This window comes from Cervus elaphus, chromosome 11 (genome assembly GCF_910594005.1).
Source record: "Cervus elaphus chromosome 11, mCerEla1.1, whole genome shotgun sequence".
In the NCBI taxonomy this organism is placed as follows: Eukaryota; Metazoa; Chordata; class Mammalia; order Artiodactyla; family Cervidae; genus Cervus; species Cervus elaphus.
The window spans coordinates 58,809,930-58,827,214 of record NC_057825.1 but is presented as its reverse complement, the minus strand read 5'-3'; the positions used below and the strand labels follow the sequence as shown (position 1 = coordinate 58,827,214).

The window sequence follows — 17,285 nt, the reverse complement described above, 5'->3', positions numbered from 1 at the left end:
CTTTCCAAAACCTTCTACATAAAATAACCGTATCATAATTAAATATGTTCAGTTCACTCAGTCGTGTTCGACTCTTTGCGACCCCATGGACTGCAGCACGACATGTCCCCCTGTTCATCACCAACTCCTGGAGTTTACTCAAACTCATGTCCATTGAGTCGGTGATGCCATCCAACTGTCTCATCCTGTTCATTGGTTAAGCAACACCAGATTCTTGAGGCTGACATTGTTACATCCATTTTCCTCAGGATAAGCTGAATTTTCTGAATTTAATGACTGTGACACATCCAAACTGAAGTGTGGTATCCTGGACTGAATCCTCAAATATGAAAACTAGTGAAATCCAAGTGAAGTCTGGGGCTTCCCTGGTGGCTCAGAGGTAAAGAATCTGCCTGCCAATGCAGGAGACATAGGTTTGATCCCTGGGTCAAGAAGATCCCCTGGAGGAGGAAATGGCAGCCCCCTCTAGTATTCTTGCCTGGGAAATTCCATGGACAGAGGAGCCTGGTGGGCTACAGTCCATGGGGTCACAAAGAGTCGGACATGACTGAGTGACTAAATAACAACAGCAACAAAGTGAAGTTAGTCAATAGTTTACCACCAACCAACTCTTACTTTTGACAAATGTCCCTGGTCAGGTAAGATGTTAGCACTTAGGAAAACTGAGTGAGGGATATTTGGAATGCTTTGCACTATCTTTGCAGCTTTTCCATAAATAGGAAATCATTCTTGGAACCTGAAACACAGATGTTTATAGTGGCTTCATTCATAACTGCCAAGATTTGGGAGCCATCCAGCTGTCCATCAGTAGGTGATGGGTAAATCAACTGTGGTCCATCCAAATCATGGAATGTTGTTGTTGTTTAGTCCCTGAGTTGTGTCTGACTCTCTGAGACCTGCCAGGCTCCTCTGTCCATGAGATTTTCCCAGACAAGAATACTGGAATGGGTTGCCATTTCCTTCTCCAAGGGATCTTCCCAATCCAAGGATTGAACCTGTGTCTCCTGCACTGGCAGGCAGTTTCTCTACAACTGAGCCACCAGGGAAGCCCCAGTGAAATATTACTCAGTGATAAAAAGAAATGAGCTGCCAAGCCATGAAAAGACATGGAGGAACTTCAGATGCATAAGACTACGTGGAAGAAGCCCATCTCAGAAGGCTACAGACTGTATGATTCTCACAAAGACTCTCTCCTTGACCACACTTGAGTCAGACTTCTCTGTGCAGACTAGACATCAATTTGTGTACTTCTGTGTCTCTCTCTGCATTCTAGCAAGAATCCTGCTGAGTTGCTGGACCCTTACCGAGGTGATGCCTGTTCTCAGGAGGCATCCTGTGAGGTCAGTGCAGCCAGAATGCCCTCTCACCTCTGATGCTTCCTCTCTCCTGCTCCCCAGCCCCTCACTCCTGGACTACAAACTACCCCCCTTCCCTCCTGCAGGTGGATGTGAGGCCAGTCTCTCCCCACTATGGCAAAAGTCCCTCAAAGTACTTCCCTGAGTAAAATCAGCTAAACCATGCTTTAAGAAATGTCATGTTTGCTTCAATAATTCCAAGAACATAACATTCTGGAAATGGCAAAACTATGGAGACACTGCAAAAATCAGAGACAGGGAGAGATGACTAGGTGGAACACAGGGATTTTTAGAGCAGTCCAGCAATTCTGCACAATATAGTAATAGTGGACACATGTCATGACATGTGTCAAGAACCACAAAATGTGCAAAACCAAGAGTGAACCATAATACAAAATTACTCCAAAATTAGAAGTTTATTAAAACAACAAAGAATTCAGTATATTATATACCTCAACAAGTCAGTTTTGGAAGTAACAAATAGTAAAAATATACCTGAATGAATACAATAACTATTGTATTTATTGTATGTATTTACTGTATTTAGTTCTTCAGTCATATCTAACTCTTTGTGACCCCCACGAACCCACCAGGCTCCTCTGTCCATGTAATTCTCCAGGCAAGAATACTGGAGTGGGTTGCCACTTCCTCCTCCAGGGGATCTTCCCAACCCAAGGATCAAACCTGCATCTCCTGCATTGGCATGCAGATTCTTTACCACTCAGCTACTGGGGAAGCTCAACAATGATTATAGTTATGAGCTATTTCATAACTTCTCAGGTAGAAGATGGGCCAGTATGTTTGCAACAGAAAAATTCAACATTCAGTCCTTTAAATGACTACACATTTACTCAAAACTAGGAAGATATGAATAATGGAAAGACTCTTGACTCAAACCCTCTTCTGGCAGGGAAGAGTTCTCATTATTTATAGGGGCGACTTCAGGATGACAGAGGGGACCTAGCACACTGACTCCGCAGAAGAATGAATCCCATTTTTAAATAACATGACACTCTCTGCTGCTAGATGCTAAAGACACATAAATAATACATGTTCTCCTCCTTCATGAATTAACTTCCAAACTTACAGATAACAAACCTTAGGGGAAGGAGGAGATGATTAACAAACCTTATGCATAATGTACACAATATCCAGGAAAATAGTTTACACAAAGCTCATTTCCAAACTGTAGGCAGTACTGTTATCTACTTTCAGAAAATCTCAAGTCCATGGGTGTCTCCATACATCCTGAACTCACTGTCAGGTTTGTTTTTTGAAGGTCATGGAGGTTGTTTCTCTTTTTTCAGTCATGAGGGGAGGGGCCCAAGCAGTAACAGGAATGGGGTTCAGAGATTTTATTGGGATACCAGGTTCGTATCTTAATTACAGTTGTTTTAAAGAGAGATTTGAACAAGAACAGCACATCACTTAAGACCAATCAAAGCAATCTATAAATTTTCTGCACAATTTAACTGCGTGAGAAAGCTGGTAAGTTAGGCTCTGGCTGGCATGGTAGGTTCCAGTGCAGGTTGACAATCACAGGGAAAGGAGCCTGGAACACTCTGTGCCTGGCTCCACCCCCATCGGTCACCTGGAACCCCTAGGAGTGGGGGCTGAACATCCCTAGCATATCACAGGCCTCAGGTGACTCCGACAGCCCTCCTTGAAGGTGCTCCTCCTGGGTCCAGAGCAGGGACTGTTGGAAGTGAGTGCTCAGTCTAGGGGAGGACATCGGTGTGCACAGGGTGTTCGTTCAATCTCCAAACACCCACCTCTCTGGGAAGTGTGAACTTTAAGGAGAAAGAAGATCAGATTCAGAGACTTGCTGAACAACAGAGCCAGGACTTGAGGCCAAGGTTGTGCTCCTGTGCTCACTTCTTGGGTGAGTGATCACAGCCCACCATCAACAACCATCTCACCCTAGCAATCACAGCTCTCCATCAACAACCACCTCACCCCAATGACAATACTCCCCCATCAACAACCACAACAATAACCACACCCCCCATCAACAACCAATCACAGTCAATGCACAGGTCTACCCACCCCGCCCACCAGCACCCAGGCCACAGACCCCATTTTGCCTTCCCTTGGCCATTCGGGCTGTAGAGGCCGCTGGCTGGATGGCCATCCGGGAGGGAGCTGTTGGTAAGGGTAAGAGGGGCAAGAGTGGGGGTTCTACCCGAGGTCCTGGGAAACTGCTCTAGGAGGCCAGGAGGAGCCAGTGCTTCCAGTGATGAAAAGTCTGCTATGAGTGTAGGATGAACTGTGTAATAAGAAGAGGCTGGTGCTGAATTAAGATTATTCCCCAATATAAACCAGATGTACAAATTGACTTAAATTCCTAACACGGAAAAGCCATCCAACAGAAGAAAGTCTGAGGAAGTACCTTCTAACTGACTACAGAAATTTTAAATCAGAAATGGGACTCTGATGTGGTCTAGGACTTACCAAGGTCAGATATAAAGCATAGTGCACATTTACCCCTCCAACTTGGGCAGGTAAAGAAAATCAAATTTTTGCCTTCATTCACTAAGCTAGTATTCACCCACCTATAGCCAACAGAAAGAAGAGCCACAAAGTTAATATTTTGCAGCCAGATCATGTTTCATGTCATGTGACCAGTCATATAATTTTAGGAGTTAGTGATAGAGATTAGCAAGAAAAACCCTATTTTATACTGAATTAAAGAAACTCAGAAAATCTTTGCTAAGCTGCTTTTTCAAGTCTTGGGTGGAAGAAGATTAAAAAAAACAACAAAACCCCAAACAGACTGGAATGGTTATAAAACTTTCTTGGCCCGGCAGTTGTCACTAACTCCTAAAATAATATCAATCCTATTCTGGGACTCTCTAAAAAGGAGCCTGTTAACTGTGGCTTGCTGCTTTAGGGCTGGGTTACATAATTCTCAGAACAACCAACACCCCAAAATGCTCACGGACACTCCCAAAGGGGTCTCGGGGGCCAAGCTGAACCACTCAGTCATAACTGCAAACAGAAAACCTGAAGAAAGAGTCTGGGGTTCCGGATTTCCCAGGTGGTCCAGTGGCTAAGATTTCTTGCCCACTGTGCAGGGGATCTGGGTTCGATCCCTGGATGGGGAGCTAGATCCCATATGCAGCAACCCTGAGTTCACATGCTGCAACTAAAGACCCCACCTGCCACAATGAAGATCAAAGACCCCACAACTAAGACCCATGCGACCAAGCAAATAAAAATAAACATTAAAAAAAAAAATCTGGGGTCAAGGCTTAGCTGGGCCTTCTGTGCATCCCCCTGGCCTTCCTCTCATTCTGTAGGATGAGACAGCAGCTCCTGCCTCGCTTCAGGAGGTACCCAGACCCCTGGGAGCAGCCCAGTGACGTCGTGATTAAGGGACGAGGGTCACACAGGCCTGGGTTGGAGTTGGCTGTGCACCTCAGGCCAGCTGCCCTTCTGTCATGTAGGGCAAGAAAGAACACCTCCTCCAGGAGTTTGTGAAAACAGCTCTGAGCCCCCTGCCCACACACAGACTCAGAACGGGAATCCCAGTCAGCATGAAAGCGCTGTGCATGCCATAGCACTGATGGTTACTGTCAGGGGGCCAGGCTGCCAAAATCTCCTGCCCAGTACTCTAGCATCTAAGAGAGGACAGTGGAGGACGCTCAGGCTTTGGGATGAGACCCTTCTCGTGGGTTTGAATCCTGGCTCAGGCACTTTCCAGCCTGTGGATGTGGACAGGTTATCTTACATCTCTAAGCCCCAGTTTCATCATTCATTCATTGTCTCTGTAGATCCATCATCTCTGCTTCACAGGGTGACTGCAGACCTGGGATGAGCTCACGGTTAGGAAACAGCCCCATGGGCACCAGGGGGATGCTAGCAGCTCTTCCTATGACTGGGCTTCCCTGGTGACTTGGCAGTAAAGAATTCGCCTGCCAAGGCAGGAGATATGGGTTCCAATCCCTGGGTCAGGAAGATCCCCTGGAGGAGGAAATAGCAACCTACTCCACTATTCTTGCCTGAAGAATCCCATGGACAGAGGAGTCTGTCCATGGTGGGCTACAGTGCATGGGGTCGCAGAGTTGGACACAATTTAGCAACTAAAAACAACAATCTTTGACCGTGTGCCCCTCCCCATGGAGGAAGGTGTGCCAGGCCCGTTCTGTTCTTTATTTTCTCTCTTACATGTAGTGTATTTTTGTGCCTTAGGGAAGCGGTAATACCTTGACTCTCGTCATGGCTTAATTAACTTGCTGAGAGCTGGAGCAGCATGAGATTCCATATCGTGTCTTACTTGAAGTTGAAGTCTAGCAGCTGTAATTAGTGATACGCTTGCAGAAAGCCACCAACTGGCCTTTCTGTTCCCCCCAGGGCATCACAGGCTCTGGCCAACTCCTGTCAAATGAGTTGGCATCTGGCAAGTCTTATCTACCACGCAACCTAAAACTTTAATGAAGAATTTATAAGGTCTTTTAAAGTTGCTTCTGACACCATTTCTCTGAGTGGGTCTCCTCAAAGCAAGTTACTATTTTAAAGTATTTGCAAAATAAACAGAGGGAGGAAAACTGTGATAAATGAGAGAAAACAATGAAAGTGTTATTTTTGTTTGGACTGACCTTGGCATGGTTACTCATGGCATTCTTTTTCAGTGAGCTGCTGTAGGCACTTGCATAGACTTAGTGGCTTGAACCAGCCCAAGTTCATTCCCTTACAGTTCTGTGGGGCAGAAGTCCCACCTGGGTCTCCCTGGGGCTGAGTCAAGCTATGGGCAGGGCCATGTTCCTTCTGGAGGGTCCAGGGAAGAATTGTCCTTACGCCTTCCAGCTTCTGGGCACTGCCCTGGTCCAGGCAGGTTCTTCTCTTATTCTTCTGCCTCCTCTCCTGCTCTCAGGGCCTCTGTGGTCACAAAGGCCTGCAAGGGTGTTCCCTCAAGATGAGCTGATTAGTAACCTCCTCTCCCCCGCGTTTCCCCACTAGCCTGACATAGTCACAGGTTTCCAAGGAGGAGGATGTGGACATATTTGGAGGCTGGGCTAATATTCTTCCTACTTGTTTAGTTGCTAAGTTGTGTCTGACTTTGCGACCCCATGGATTGTAGCCCTCCAGGCTCCTCTGTCCATGGCATTCTCCAGGAAAGTATACTGGAGTGGGTTGCCATACTGAAAACCTCTATTTGAGTGAATTTCTATTATAATTGGTTGACCACATTGAAGGCATGAGCTCTTATAAAGAAAAAGCTTAAGACCCATATTGAAGTATATTACCTTATTGGACTAATTCAGAACGTAAGTTGAAAATCAAGGTAAGGATGACTTTTTTCCCCCCATGTAGTCAGTCTCTTTTCTTACCGGTTGCTCTCTAAACCAATTATCTGCTCATAGCTCTATATTTGGATACATCTCTATCTATGTGTGCACACAGGTATTTTTCTGAAATTACAGGTTAATATGCTAGTGGTAAAATATTACACTTGTTTTGTTGGTCCTTCTGTCTCTGTTTTGAATTGAATTCAATAAATCATATTCTATCCATGTAAGGTTTATATTACACAATGGGACTGGCAACATTTTAAAGCTGTTTATGACCCTGGTCTTCTCTGAGGCTGGCTAGATCAGTCATCCTATAGAAGGGTGATGAGGGAGGTGCATATTAACCTTGAATCATCAGTGCCTTTCCTTGACCTTCCCATTAGGCCAGGCGGCTGCAGCCTGAGCAGCCGCTGTCAACAAATAACAGGCTCTCCCACACGGTGAACAGGTGAACAGGTAACCTCAGGTGATGCAGGTGATCCTGGGGAAGGAAAGCCTCATCTGCGCTAAAGAGGGCCCACCCTGCTCTTCATGAAGGAGCCCGTCCTGTGGTCACTCCCAATTCTCTTGGCTGGGTCATTCCTCTCTCTCCTGGATTGTCTTTCCTGCCTGCTGACAGCAGACACTGTCCATTAGTCACTGAAGGGCCGCCCTCCGCTCCGCTCCCTGGAGCACCCAGCCCTGCTTCACGTCCTCCCCTCCTCTCTTACAGGCCCCTCCTCGTGCTTCTGACCTAGGCTGTCTGGGGGCCTTGACTCCATCCTTTTGCCCCCTCTCTAAACAAGCTGCTCCCAAGGGTGGCCTCCAGCCCTGCTTCCCCAGACGCAGACTCCTCCCCCACCTCTGAGACACCTCCAACTGTTCTCCAAACTCACCCAAACAGAACTCTTCACCATTTATATCAAACAACAGCAAAAGAAAACCAACCAGAGGGTGACCACAAAAATCCACCCCCTCCGCCTCCCCAGGCCCCCTCTGAGTCTATGAGCATAAGATGAGCATCTGTCCAGGTGCCCACAAGGCAAAAATCTTGGCACATCTCACAGAATACACACACCCCATTCATTTCATCAGCAAACCCGTCAGTTCGCCTTAAAAATACTTCTCAAATTTTACCACCATCAGACCCTCCACTGCCCAGCTCCAAGCCAGCCCCACCTGGGCCCAGACCACACGGTTTTTTCCCCTCGCTGGTCTGTCTCTGCCCTCATGGTCTGCCTCCCCGGCAGGGCAGCAAACAGACAGTAGGTTGTGTCTCCTCCGTTCAAGCCTCGCACCCATCCCATCACAGGAGAACACAATCTGAGGCCAGCTCTTCCTCCAAGCTCACACTCCCTGCTCCTCTTGCCTCCCCTGCCCCCTCTCCCCCTTCCCAAATTCTCAGCCCACCCTGATCAAACCACGTCTCCGCCCAGCTCATCTGAAAGAACTGCTGCATCCACCACACTCTCCCTCGCCTCCCCCCCACCGCTCCACCACTTCCCTGCTCTGCTTTCTCTCTCCCTGGCACTTACTGGGACCTCACATACATTTTTATTATCTGTTTTCTCGCTGAATAAAATGCCTCGCACACAAGGGATTGTGCTCCTCATAAACCAAGCACTTAGAAGGGCCTGAGCCTGTGTCCCCAGCGAGCACGTGGACAGCAGCATGGATGCTCTTTGCCAGCAGCTGTGTGGCCTCCACCACCAGACCTCTCATGGACACAGGACACTGAGATGCTGCTTCCTGTGCTCAAGTCCTGATGTGCAGCTGGATTCACACTTAAGGAACTTTATTTGAAACAATCTCACCTTAGATAGGGGCTTCCCTGGTGGCTCGGTGGTAAAGAATCTGCCTGCACTGCAGGAGACCCAGGTCTGATTCCTGGGTAGGGAAGGTCCCCTGGAGAAGGGGATGGCAACCCACTCCAGTATTCTTGCCTAGGAAATCCCATGGAGAGAGGAGCCTGGTGGACTACAGTCCATGGGGTCGCAGAGTCAGACACAACTGAATGACTAACACATACTTTCACACTCACCTTTGATACTGTCATTGTTATTCTACATAATAAGGGCTCTTCATTCATGAGGGAAGCCATGGAATAATTTCAATTAAAATTTAAAATTTTGTGTCATTCAGCTACTTTGAGTAAAAGGGGAAAAGTACACAGAATATACATAAATATTCATGAAATAGAGATCAATAATGAAGGGCAAAATTCCAACTTTTCCTGACAACTGATGAGAGCAGCAACAGAGAAGGAAAGATGAAAGTTCAGCAAAGCTCATTAAACTACTGAGGAGGCACCGTCTCACACCTGGAGATATACCTGTCAATAAAATGATAGCGTTTGAAAACTTTGCATTTATCAGTCCCCAAATTTAAAAACAGGATGTTGAACACCGAAGCAACACAAAGCAGAAACATAATCCTTCCAGCAGAGCTGTAAGAATATAAGACTCCCTTTTATAGGAAAGCATGAAAGTGTATAAATAGTGGTATGCATAGCTGGCACAGTAAAAGATCATTCTAGTTCAAATAAATCTCGATTCTCTAAGCGGAATTACCAATCCTCCCAGATCAAAATATGATGAAACTGGCAATGTATATGGAAACACAAAAGACCCCGAACAGCCAAAGCAATCTTGGGAAAGAAGAACCGAGCTGGAGGCATCAACCTTCCTCATTCAGACTATACTACAAAGTTACAGTCATCAGTATGTAACATACAGACATTATGGTACTGGCACAAAAACAGAAATACAGACCAACGGAACAAGATAGAAAGCCCAGGGATAAACCCACACACCTATGGACACCACCTTATCTTTGACAAAGGAAGCAAGAATGTACAATGGGGCAAAGACAGCCTCTTCAATAAGTGGTGCTGGGAAAACTGGACAGCTACGTATAAAAGGATGAAATCAGAACACTTCCTGACACCATACACAAAGATAAACTCAAAATGGATTAAAGACCTAAATGTAAGGCCAGAAACTATAAGACTCTTAGAAGAAAACATAGAACACTCTCTGACATAAATCACAGCAAGATCCTCTATGACCCACCTCCTAGAGTAATGGAAATTATAACAAAAATAAACAAACGGGACCTAATTAAACTTAAAAGCTTTTGCACAGCAAAAGAAACTATAAACAAGGTAAAAAGGCAACCCTCAGAATGGGAGAAAATGACAGCAAATGAAACAACTGACAAAGAATTAGTCTCCAAAATATATAAGCAGTTCATGCAGCTCAATACCAGAAAAACAAACAACCCAATCAAAAAGTGGGCAGATGATTTAAATAGACATTTCTCCAAAGAAGACATACAGATGGCTAATGAACACTTGGAAAGATGCTCAACATCATTCATTATTAGAGAAAAGCAAATCAAAACTACAATGAGGTTATCACTTTGTTCCGGTCAGAATGGCCATCATCAAAAAATCTACAAACAATAAATGCTGGCGAGGGTGTGAAGAAAAGGAAACCCTCTTGCACTGTTGGTGGGAATGCAAATTGATACAGCCACTATGGATGTAGATTGTAGGAGATTCCCTAAAAAACTAGGAATAAAACTACCATATGACCCAGCAATCCCACTACTGGGCACATACTCTGAGGAAACCATAATTGAAAAAGACACATGTACCTCAATGTTCACTGAAGCACTATTTACAATAGCTAGGACAAAGAAGCAACCTGGTGTCCATCAACAGATGAATGGCTAAGAAGTAGTGGTATACATATATACAATGGAATATTAGCTATAAAAAGGAACGCATGTGAGTCAATTTTAGTGAAGCAGGTGAACCGAGAGCCTATTATACAGAGTGAAATAAGTCAGAAAGATTAAAAAAAATATCGTATATTAACCCATATAAGTGGACTCTAGAAAGATGGTATTGATGAGCCTATTTACAGGGCAGCAATGGAGACACAGACATAGAGAACAGACTTGGGGACACAGTGGGGGAAGAAAAGGGTGGGACAAACTGAAAGAGTAGCACTGAAACATATACACTGCCATATGTAAAACAGAGAGCCAGTGGGAATTTGCTCTGTGAAACAGGGAGCTCAATCCAGTGCTCTGTGACAATCTAGAGGGGTGGGGCGGGGAGGGAGGCGGGACAGAGGTTCAAGAGGGAGGGAATAAATGTATTCCTATGGCTGATTCACACTGATGTGTGGCAGAAACCAACACAATGTTGTAAAGCAATTATCCAATTAAAAATAAATAAATAGAAAAAAGAAATAGAAAAAAATATGATGAAATTGGGACTTCCTTGACAGTCCAGTGGTTAAGATTTCACTTTCCAATGCAGGGGGTACAGGTTTGATCCCTGGTTGGGGAACTAAGATCCCACATGCCTCGAGGCCAAAAAACCAAAACATAAAACAGAAGCAATATTGTAGCAAATCCAATAAAGACTTCAAAAAATGATCCACATCGAAAAATATATTTAAAAAATAGGACACTTGTAAAGAAACCACTACATACAAAGACAAAAGACTGGTTCCCAGAATATATCAAGAGTCCTGCAGTTCAAGAAGAAATAGAACAACAACTCAGTTGAAAGCAAGTGGAGACAAAGTCAGTCATTGTCCAGAAGGACAGCACAGATGATGAATCAACTCAGAAAAACTCACTGCATCCATGATTCAAGACCACAGGGGGATGCCTTTTAACACTAGATGGACAGAAATGGGCCAGGTCGATGACGTGAGCATCAGGGAGGCTGGCAGGCAGTGTTGATCCTCCTATTGTGCCAGGACAGGAGGAAGGCAGTTCTGCCTGGGAAGATGTGGGGTTGGCTGGAAAGCTGGATGCTGACACAGTACCAGGAGGCATCTCCACGCCTCAGCCGCAGCACAGAAATTGTGCTCAGTTCAGAGTAACCCTGCTTCTGACAGTTAAAGAGGGGCTTTGAAAAAGTGCAAGTGTCAGTCGCTCTGTCGGGTCTGTCTCTTTGCAACCACATGGACTGAAGCCAGCCAGGCTCCTCTGTCCACAGCATTTTCCAGGCAAGAAAACTGGAGTCGGTAGGCATTCCCTTCTCCAGGGGATCTTCCCAACCCAGGGATTGAACCCGAGTCTCCTGCACTGGCAGACAGATTCTTTACTGTCTGGGCCACCAGGGAAGCCCACCACAGGTTGGGGTGGGTGCCAAATATCCATTTTGATTTTGGTCCCTGTTTTTCTCGGGTTATATGTATTTTTGATACTGAGTTGCTTGTTGCTGTTATTGTTTAGTAATTAAGTCCATGGGGTCGCAAAGAGTCGGACATGGCTTAGTCACTCGGTGATGCCATCCAACCATCTCATCCTCTGTTGTCCCCTTCTCCTCCTGCATTCAATCTTTCCCAGCATCAGGGTCTTTTCCAATGAGTCAACTCCTCTTGTCAGGTGACCAAAGTACTGGAGTTTAGCATCAGTCCTTCCAATGAATATTCAGGGTTGATTTCCTGTAGGATTGACTGGTTTGATGTCCCTGCTGACCAAGGGACTCTCAAGAGTCTTCTCCAGAACCACAGTTCAAAAGTGTCAGTTCTTCAGCATTCAGCTTTCTCTATGGCCCAACCCTCATATCTGTACATGACCCTCTGAAAAAATCATTAGCTTTCACTATCCAGACCTTTGTTGGCAAACTGTTATCTCTGTGAAAGTGAAGTTGCTCAATAATGTCCGATTCTTTGCAACCCCATGGACTGTAGCCTACCAGGCTCCTCAGTCCATGGGATTTTTCAGGCAGGAATACTGGAGTGGGTTGCCATTTCCTTCTCCAGGGGATCTTCCTGACCCAGGGATTGAACCCAGGTCTCCCACATTGTAGGCAGATGCTTTACCATATGAGCTACCAGGGAAGCTAACATTGGAGAATTGAAACTGAGGCTTTCCCTTGGCAGATTAAATCTGTGTGTAGAGAAAGAAAGTGAAGTTGCTCAGTCTTGTCCAACTCTTTGGGACCCTTTGGACTGTAGCCTACCAGGAATTTCTCTATCCATGGAATTTTCCAGGCAAGAGTACTAGAGTGAGTCGCCATTTCCTTCTCTAGGAGATCTTCCCAACCCAGGGATCGAACCCCGGTCTCCGGCATTGCAGGCAGATGCTTTACCATCTGAGCTACCAAGTTATCTCTGTGGGCGTCACAAAATCTACTCCAAGAACTCAGATTAAGAGCACAGGCTCTTCGTGCCCAATCCCTCCAACCAAAGCGAGGCTGACTTGGGGGCAGTCCTCAAATTCCCTGCATTTCCCACTCATTCCCTGAGTCCTGGGCAGCGGGGTGGTGGGCGAGGTGCGGGGGCAGGGGGGTGCCAGAAAGAAAGCAGCATTCTACAAAAACAGCCCCCTGTGGATGAAGCATTCCATTTCCCCTGGTGAGCTGGGGGCTGCCCTGGCTGCCCCCGACCATGGCCTGCCCACTTGTGCCTGGGGAGGTTTGCACACAGTTAGGTGGGAGAAGGCAGGCCAGAGAGCCTCCACCAATTCCTTCAATTCACGTGTCAGTGTGACTGTCAGTCAAAGTCGACTCCGAGAAGCTCAGAAGGCAGATGTCATTTCACAGTGAGATGCAGGGTTGGCCCCCAGTCGGGGACCAGCAGGTAGACACAGTCACCCCCCTCAACAAGCACTGAGGGCTACTGGCCTCCATTCAAAACTGCTTCTGCTACCGTCTTGCTTGTTAACACAGCACCAAAAACCGCTCCCCTTAAACTGATCTTTCATGGTCTTAGTCATTCATACCCTGTTATTTATACCTTTCATACCAGTTACTCATTCGATTCATACCATACCACTCAATATGATTTTATAACCATCTCAACATCTTGGAACCAGTTTCCATAAGAGCCAACAGCAAAGTCGATTCTGATCAGCAGAAACCTAAAACTCAGGGTGCTTTTCCACTCTCTGTACTGAGACAGGCCAGCAACAGGAGAAGGTAGGATCCCCGGAGCCACCAGTGACCCTCCAACTGTGTTCCTGGACCACCAGGCTGCTCATAACAGTTTTCTACACTTCAGAAAAAGTGTAGGAAAAGAAAAACAAAACAAAACAAAACTCCAGACTGGCACACATTGCAATGGGTCCATACAGGAATTCTCATCCTGCCATGGCAGTCAGCGTTTCTCAGCTTTACTGATGTACACTTAGAAGTGACACGTATTAAATGTGTATAGGTGGATGAGTTTGGACATATGCATACACCCTTGATCCCACAAACAAGGTAATAAACACACCCATTACCTCCAAAAGATTTATCCATTTGAGGTCTAGTTTGCTTTTGAAAAGCTGACTCCCCTACCCGGCAACACACACAGACACAGGACGAGTATGTTTTGCTTTTCTGGAGGAAGGATGCCAAGAAAAACTCTTCACCTCTCCTAATTTTGGAAACTCAAGTGCAGCAGTGCTCTATTTAAAGCTCTGAGTGGCTGGAGTGGCCTGTTTCTTAGACTTGTACACAAGCAGTCCAGGGACGCTGAGATCAAGACAGCGCGTGTGTTATCAGCACCCCTATAGCCCCCATGCAGCCCTGAGTCAGGGGTTACCATCTGCTGGGCTGTCCTGGCAAATAAGTGAACTCTTCAGGCTCTTTTCCACCTTTTATAAAATGGGGGGAGATAGCCACATCACCTGATCTTGGAATTTATATGAAAATTCATTTGCAAACTATAAGGTACAATTCAGAGAGTAGTGAAGACTTGACTGCAAAGCTATGAATTCATTGCTATAATCTTTCCTAAGGAAAAGAATGGAGGTGGCAGGGGTAAGGGTTTGCTTTTTGTGTTTTTAATTTGGCCACCTTTGATGTGAAGAGCTGACTCACTGGAAAAGATCCTGATGCTGAGAAAGATGGAGGGCAGGAGGAGAAGCGGGCAGCAGAGGATGAGATGGTTGGATGGCATCACTGACTCAACGGATGTGAGTTTGAGTAAACTCCGGGAGATGGTGGAAGACAGAGAAGCCTGGCGAGATGCAGTCCATGGAGTTGCAAAGAGTCGGATATGATTTAGAGACTGAACAGCAACAATTTGTGTCCAGCCTTAGAGCAAGTCACACTGCCGGGGCATATTGGCTGTGACAAAAAAGGGAAATTGTGGTCAAAGCTTGCTTAAGCTTTGACTGTCACCTCAACCAGCAGAAAAGGATGATTTCATGGCTGCACAAAGAAACGATCAATCTTGATTTCCTGTGGCTTTGCTCTTGACACAGATACTATGGGAAACGCAGCAGACACCTGGGGTGATCACGTACATAGGAAGGCTAGGAGGTCCCTCTGCCTCCACAAATGACTTCTCTCAGAGGTCAGATGGTCAACTGGGAGCCACAAACACACAGCCACACCTGGGATGGACACAAATGCAGGTCCGAGGACTGCTGAGCTGGCCCTGGGGTCTTCAGGAGGAATGGAAGCCTCTGGGGGATTCAGGTCTTGGCTCCCACCCTCAACCCTTTCCAAAGGCTTCCTTCATGTATTCCTTGAGATTCCAAAGGGCCTGGCTTCCAAACCAACCTTTGTTGCTGGAGATTTTGCGAGAGAAAATAAATAAAATTCACTGTTGAGCAAGAATGAAAGGCTTTGGGTCAGAAAGATGTGGGTGCACAGCCCACTTTGCCCTATGGGCACTGGGTTGTGGCCAAGTTGTTTCATCTCTCAGAGTGGTGAGGGGTCCCTGGTTTAAAGAAGGCACTCCGATACCAGTCTCCGCCATGTCACTTCTGTGGGATGTCAGAGACAGGAAGCAGAAGGAATACCAGCTTGGAAGCAGTGGACCATGGGCAGGGCAGAACGCTGCTGTGAGTTCCACTCTGCGACCCTGGGAACCATCTTCGCTCAGTGTCTCTGCCTATACAACAGGGGGTAATAAGACCTGTATTTCAGTCACAAATAGTGTCCTGGAGGGGCCAAGCTTGAGTCAAGCCCCTGGTAAGTGCCTGGTACTTTACATCTGCCTCCACTGATTCACAAGCAGGTTAACTGTGGTAGAATCAACACTACAATAATTTTTTTTTTTTTTAGCAACATTCAGTACTTACTGGGCAATTATTTAAACCAATTATTGCAGCTCTAGCCACTACATCTACTAAAACATCAAAGGCTACAGCCAACCCTAGACACTGAGTAACCCCTGATGCTTTCAAATTGTGGTGCTGGAGAAGATTCTTGAGAGTCCCTTGGACTGCAAGGAGATCAAACCAGTCAGTCCTAAAGGAAATCAACCTTGAATATTCATTGAAAGAACTGATGCTGAAGCTGAAGCTCCAATACTTCAGCCCCTGATTCCAAGAGCCAACTCATTGCAAATGACTCTGATGCTGGGAAAGATTGAAGGCAACAGGAGGCGGCGGCAACGGAGAATGAGATGGTTAGATGGCGTCACTGACTCAATGGACATGAGTTTGAGCAGACTCTGGGAGATAGTGAAGGACAGAGAAGCTTGGAGTGCTACAGTCCATGGGGTCACAAAGAGTTGGACAGGACTTAGTGACTGAATGACAACAAATATCTCAAGCAAATATTAGCAGACCTAAAGGGAGAAATAGACAACAATACAGTAATAGTAGGGCACGTCAATATACCACTTTAAACAATGGATAGATCATCCAGACAGAAAATCAATAAGAAAATTTGTACTTAAACTATACACTAGACCAGATGGACTTGACACTGACAAAGCATTTCATCCAACAGGGGCAGGCAGAATACATATTTTTATGAAGAACACATGGAACATTCTCCAGGATATACAGTATCACATGTGAGGCCAGAAACAAGTATTAATAAAATTAAGAATGAAATTACATCTCTTCCCATCACAATAGTGTGAAACTAGAAATCAGTTATTAGAAAATTGGAAAATTCATAAATATATGAAAATCAAATATCAGGTTACTGAACAACCAAGGGGTCAAAGAAGAAATAAAAAAATGTATGAGACATTAAGAGACACAAACTACCATGAATAAGCAACAAGGATGTCTTCTATAGCATAAGAAAATATAGCCATTATTTTGTAATAATTTAAAATGGAGTACAGTGTATAAAGGGCTTCACTGATAGCTCAGTTGGTAAAGAATCCACCTGCAATGCAGGGGACCCTGGTTCGATTCCTGGGTTGGGAAGATCCACTGGAGAAGGGATAGGCTACCCACTCTAGTATTTTTGGGCTTCCCTTATGGCTCAGCTGGTAAAGAATCTGCCTGCAATGCGGGAGGCCTCGGTTGGATACCTGGGTTGGAAAGATTCCCCTGGAGAAGGGAACGGCTACCCACTCCAATATTCTGGCCTGGAGAATTCCATGGACTGTATAGTTCATGGGGGTCGAAAAGAGTTGGACCGACTGAGCGACTTTCGCTTTCACTTTCACAACGCGTAAAAAACATTGATCACTATGTTGTACATGTGAAACTAATATAACATTGTAAATCAACTCTATTTCAATAAAAAAATATCTTGAGACAAATTAAAATGGAAACACAATAGACCAAAACTAATGGGATGCATTAAAAGTAGTTCTAGCAGGGAAGTTCAGAGTGATAAAAACCCACATTAAAAAAACCCAAGATCCAAATAAAGAAAACTTTACACCTCAAGGAACCAGAAAAAGAAGACCAAGTGAAGCCCATAGTTAGTAGCAGGAAGGATAGT

At 45.5% G+C, this 17,285-nt stretch overlaps 1 protein-coding gene across 5 annotated transcripts in view; it reads right to left on the bottom strand.

Annotated features, from left to right (window-relative positions):
* The window catches only part of NCK2 (NCK adaptor protein 2), a 112,151-nt gene that overhangs the window by 27,137 nt on the left and 67,729 nt on the right, over positions 1 to 17,285 (bottom strand). The gene's annotated exons all lie outside the window — the stretch shown is intronic.